Source organism: Pipra filicauda, unplaced genomic scaffold (assembly GCF_003945595.2).
Source record: "Pipra filicauda isolate LSUMZ 115617 unplaced genomic scaffold, ASM394559v2 scaffold135_size2527700_pilon, whole genome shotgun sequence".
NCBI classification, from domain to species: domain Eukaryota; kingdom Metazoa; phylum Chordata; class Aves; order Passeriformes; family Pipridae; genus Pipra; species Pipra filicauda.
In genome coordinates this window covers 1,099,062-1,105,186 of record NW_024103829.1, presented here as the reverse complement: position 1 = coordinate 1,105,186, position 6,125 = coordinate 1,099,062, and the positions used below count along the sequence as shown (strand labels likewise).

Here is a 6,125-nt window from a genome sequence, read left to right as displayed (position 1 = left end):
AAAAAGACAATGCATAAGATAATCTTCCTTTAGAACTTCTGTTTTTGTCTATTTTAAAAAGCCTTCTCGGGTAAGCTAAAACAAAGTACCACATTACATCCCAGACACCAGGTCTTAACTTCATGATATGACTGTATTTTCTAGCTGCAGTTGTCCTTGTCATACTGACCGAGCCTGCATTTTCACTGAGGTGGTGGTTTGTTCTTTTTAAAGGGAGTACTTCACTTCAGCTGAGATTAGGGGGCTATTGAACACACATATGTAGACACCGGTATGTAAGTGTATGGACATGGAGCACTGCATGTACACACAGGTATATTTAGGCAACTAGAATCCAGTTGTGCAATCCCCCATCTGTGGATTTAGGAAGGAAGACCTTCTGCCAGCCTGGCACTGATCATGCTACAAAAGATTTTTCTGAAGTGGAAGGAAGGTGAAAGGGGAAATAGGGCATAATTTGTTTTGCATATGAAGACCTGAATCACAGAGTTAGAATCACTTAACCAAAACTGTATAAATGCACCCTGGAAGCTTGAACTGATTTCCAAGTTTCCACAGCCCAGTCTGCAGCCTTTGCTCTAAGATCTTTTTTCCTCAGTTGTGACTATTGAACCTGAGAGCTAAAGATGTAACTTAAGTATCATTTGTCATATTGATTAAGATAATTTCATTGCTGTGCATTTCTAACACAAAGAAAAACCTTTGCTAATATCAAAAAACATTCAGCAACTATCTTAATAGTATCTTTCTTCTTAGAGTTTTTCTCCCTATCTCCATCCAAAAATTAGTGCAAAAGAATGCTATTAATTTCCAACTAATTATTTTTCTCTAGTACTGGGAATAGTCTGAAGGGGGCAACAGACACCTGCTGAAGTTACATATGTGACACAGACACTCTGCACTCAGAGAGCACCTCTCTGAGTTACTAGTCTGTGCTGCTAACAGTTTTCAATGTTTCCTTTTGGAAAAATTCTGAATGTATTTTTAAAAAAAACTTGAAAGAAAGCCCCAAAAGAGCTGCTGTCTGTGCTTAAGAAAACAAACTCTTCTAAACCACATTTGAATGGATCCTGTTTCCAGAATTCAGTAAGTTAATATACTTGACTGATTTAACTTCTCATGGAGAGATTCCTGCTGAGGGGATGGTTGGGTGTAATTTAATTAAACTTCCTGATCAAGGCACCACTAACTTAGAAGTTATATCAGGTTGATTAGAACCTCATCAAGTCAAGTTTTTAAAATTTTCAAAGATGGACATTCTACAGTTTTTCTGGGTAACTTCTTAACAGAGCTTAACCACTCCCAGAACTGATATTTAATGTGAGCAGGCAAACAGGCTTTTTGTTTGCTTAGTTTTTGTGGGGTTGGTTGGTTTGTTTCTTAAGCTGAGGGACTACTTCTTGCTACAGGAAACATATTGGGAAGGTGAGCTCAGCAATATGCCAGTTCTTCACAATTTCTTCAAAGGAAAACCTGGCAGAAGAAAATGATATAATCAGTTCTACCTTACTCAGAAGGTTTTTGGTATGTGGGAAATACTCAGGTTGCTCTGGCATAAGGAAGCTTCAGTAAGCCCTAGAACCAAGATGATGAAAACCAAAATCTATTACAAACAATTATAGATCCTTGCTGAAAACCAGTACAGAAAAGCTTTTGAATAGTTTGTAACCTACGTAGCTAAAGGATTCCTTTTTGTTACCTTTGAAGTTCAATTGTTGGATTCTCTGTAATTTAATATCTTTTTACCAATATCCAATCAAGCAACTATCACAGAATACAGCCAGTTAAATATACTTTTTTGTTATGCAATTCCAACATTATGCTTCTCAAGAGATAATAAAACTGACTTTCTTTGTATTGTTGTTCAAAGTTAACCAACATTCTGCACATCTTTATAAATTACAATCCAGAACTAGTGCCTTCCCTTTAGGTTTTAAAATCTCTAGTGAGCACCTTGCACACATGGCCGCCTTGCCCTGTAATCACTGGTTCACTTTAGAAATCAAGTAGGAATGACCCACTTCCGTTCCCAACAGATTCTTTGTGGACTGTAAGCATACTTAGACGTTAATGCCTAGATGGTTTAAAGACTAAATAAATCAGCATAACTAGCTCCTGTCATGTTAAGAAAACCTTATGAATAAAAGCACAGCTAAATTAAATCTTTTACATTTAGGCAGATTTTTATATATTTGTGCACATAGAAAAACTGCATAAGCTTGAGCATGATTTTATATCTGGTCTCAAAGCCTGGCCAGAGTGCCTTTTCATAGCTTCTTTTTGCTTCTGAAAAACTCTGCCACTCTGCACACCTAACATGTTGTCTGCAGAGCCACAAACATTTTTTCCCACATTCACAAATGTAAAAAACTCTCGTGGAACAACTGCAGCAAAAAAGAAGGGCTAGCAAAACTTTGAGAGAATTATCTTGCATTAGAGTTTCTATCTTTACCCAACACTTCCTGAAGCCGAGTCTATCTAACTGAAAATTTCATTTGGAAAGAATTTTAAAATGTGCAGATTTTGTTTCTAAGGAAAATTAAAAAAAAAAAAGGGGCAAAACAAAAAAAGTCTCAAAATTCAGTTGAACAAAAAAATCCCATTGAAAAACTGAAGTGCAATTTCTGTCTTCCAAACAAACATAGAAAAAGCATATAAATGCTCAGCCAACACATTTAACAAAGATTAACAAAACTCAGGTTACCAGAAGAAAACCTCTTCTTAGTAAATATACAATAAATAGCAGCTCAGCAATCCAGACAACTATTGCTGCACCTCCCTGTGCTTCATAAGCCTGTTAAAAAGAGCATTAGTGGTCATTAATAACTGGCAGTCCTTGGGAGCTTCCTTGCAGGCCCGTTCCAGTGTCCAGCCCCCTCTCCTTATGACCTGACCTCTGGGGCCAGCCCCGGGCAGAGGAGAGGCTGGAGAGCTGGCCTGTCCTTGCTCGCCTTTGTCACTGAGAGGGCTGTCCCCTAATGCCATCCCTGCAGTGCTTCCTGGGTTGGAAGAACCTGGAGCTGATCTAATCAGCCTTTATGTGCCTTTTTCTCCTCCAGGGTTAGAAAATCTCTAGATGGGAGTCATCCACAACAGATCTTACTCTTCAATAGGACTAAATTCCCCAGGTAATTTTTACTCCCTGCTGTACACATTCACACACAAATTTTATTACCCAGGCCCAATTCACATCCTGTCACCTCATTGTGACCTCTTATCAGGAAATGTTTATCATATTTCCTCTCTTTTTCTGTATACAGTAATTAAATATGCTTCGTTGCATATATACTTGAACAATTTTTAACTGAGGTGACAAAAATCATAAAATGAATTTGGGACTACTACTATCATTCATATTCTACCAAGTTCCTACTCTCCCTTTTCAATGGGGTTCCGCATCATAAAACTTAAAACCTCCAGGTTTACATTTACTTTCAATTCACTTAGGTTTTAAATCTACAAGTCAAAACATGAGCTGCAGATCTTGTTACATCACACTCCTACGTTGCACGTGCTGTATGTACTTAAGCTTAAATTTTACAGCATAATTAATTCTTAAAATTAATGCAATGTGTGTGAATTAGTTGTTGGTAGTTAGTGGTGTATTTTTTCTCTTTTTTTTTTGAACGTCTTGCCCTTTTTGAATATTAACTAATAATTACAGTGCATTACTTGAAGCTTTTTAACTTTCCTTTGTATCCATTTACAATCATATAATTTTTAACGATAAGGTTGGATTAAGTCACTTGTGGGAATGTATTACCTTTTGTTCAGGAAGAGATGAGACATTGCTTGCACCTGCTCTACAAATATGTGCTGGGTTTTCTTATGCTAATCAGGTACATTTGAATCTTACATAAAAACTTCAGTGTGGGTGTTTAGATACAACTAAGATGCTTACATGTAATACTGCTCAAACAAGTAGTGGCAATGACTCACAAGTCCTGTGTACTGAGGAAATGGGATCAATCCTCTCAAACTGTGTGTCTTCAGTGTACTTCCATGAGAGAGAATTGTGTATGGATGAATGCAATGATTAGAGAAAGGCACTGCACTGAGATATGTGGGGATTGAAGTCACAAGACAAATTATATGCAGTCAGTTACAGAAAGTTCTCCAGGAAATACTGAACTCTGGTGCTGACTGAACTTTGTTACTCTCAGAAAGGGTATTTTTGAACCTTTTCTCCTCTCATGCCCTTAGATCAACTGATGACTGTTCCTCTTCTGAGCCCACGTGTCTCATTCTGGTCACTAAAATGTCAGTAGAACATTTACAATTTTCTATTTTTTATTTTTTACTGTTTTCTAGACCATGTTGAGAATACTGCATCCAGTTTTGGGCCCCTCCATACAAAATGGACACCAATGGTTCGGTTGGTCTGGGGCTGGAGCCCTGTAAGGAAAGGCTGAGGGAAGGGGACTTGCTCAGCTTGGGGAACAGATGGATTCAGGCACCTACCAGGGACCTGCCAGTGCCTGCACAGAGGTTCTGGAGGAGATGGAGTCAGGCCCATGGTGCGTTGCAGAGGGCAAGAAGCTGAAACGAGATGCTGAGGCTGGCCAAAGCCCTGACCAACCCCAGCTTGAGCTTGTGGCTGACCCTGCATAGTGCAGCAGTTTGGACCAGAGCCCTCCTGTGGTCCCTTCCCACCTCAATTATCCTGATTCCAAAATCCCTCTCTGGCAACTAATGATCATCCAAACATACTACCGAAGAATCCTCTAAAATATTCCAGCACAGGTGATCTATAACTGACAATGTTAAATCAGCCATAGGTTAAATAAAATACTGAATAATGGTGCATATAAGAAAAAAATGCCAAATTAGATTCTTTTTAATAGGAACAATGAAGAAGGAGGTTTTTTTAGAATTAGAGCTACATCTTGAATCCAAAGCAAGTGACTGCAAACACAGACATCAAATCTGTTGGTGACTGGAGAGAATAGGAATTAATATCAGTATTTAAAAATCAAGTAAGATGATCAACTAGAAAGTCCTTCCCTAATATTTGACTGCAGAAAATCTGTAAAGACTGAAGAAAAACAAGTGAGAACACAGTCCTGTGTAAACTTAGGCAGAATCAGAATTTTTCATTTAATCCCAGATTTACCAGTTCATTGAAGACCAAAGTTCAGGGCTTAGGAAACCTACTGATAAGTGCACTTAAAAGCTGAAAGCTCTTATGGAGTACATATATGGAGAAAATCACACTACAAACTGTGTGACTGAATTTTTGTCCCACCCAGCTGTCTCTTGGGTGTTTCACAGTCTCTCCACTGCCTAGGAAGCTTTCTGCCCAAAGCTTTCCAAATCCAAAGTATTTGAGATCCCATAACTATAGGGTATCTGCTAGAACAAGGAACTCAGATTTGAAAAATCGCTTCCAAATAATAACTGAGTCTTTTTCTTCACATACAAGGGCTTTAGGATTAAATTTTAGACAAATTTTCTGCCACACCATACAAGTTTTCAAAGATCCATAAAAAGAACAAATATTAGCTCAGAAAACATCTAGAATTATTTTTCTTTCTCTCTTTCCAAAGATACTTGCCTAGCCACTTAAGACTTTCATTACCAGATAAATGATTCCTGTATAAAAAGACAGTTTGTGAAAGGGTTTAATGACTTTTCCACACAGAAGCCTCTCTATAAATAAAATCTTACGTGCACTGCACTTTTCTAGTTTATACAACTCTAGCTGACCTGAAGTTTATACAACTGTTGGAAACACAGAAATGCACTAGTAGATCATATTTTTTCTCAGCTATTAATGTTTGCAGCATTGGAACAAAGTCTTGTGTTACTTCTTTCATATACTGGTATTACACTTAAAAACCCGTGATGAATAAAGCGTTCACTTTTTAACAGAATGGGGTCTTATACAAAATATCTGTGCAGACTGACACACGTTACAGTATACCGTGTTTTAGAAACAGCAGTCTAGACTTCACTGTAATATAACAGCAAACATTTGCTTTTAATATGATAAAAACTATGACTATGGGAATTTACATTTGTGTAACTGAAGACAGAATTTGTGCTATGGGCATAAATGAAAAAGATTATTGGATTACATCATTTGGCAAAGAAAAGAGGAGACAGTAAGCAGTGAGTCTAAACAT

The 6,125-nt window shown here is 37.7% G+C and overlaps 1 long non-coding RNA gene across 1 annotated transcript; it reads left to right on the top strand.

Annotated features, from left to right (window-relative positions):
- The first annotated feature begins 2,541 nt into the window (after positions 1–2,541).
- Positions 2,542–5,873, top strand: LOC120322604. The gene is made up of 2 exons (XR_005562399.1): positions 2,542–3,128; positions 4,312–5,873. It is a non-coding gene; the product is annotated as an uncharacterized LOC120322604 (long non-coding RNA).
- The last annotated feature ends 252 nt before the right edge of the window (positions 5,874–6,125 follow it).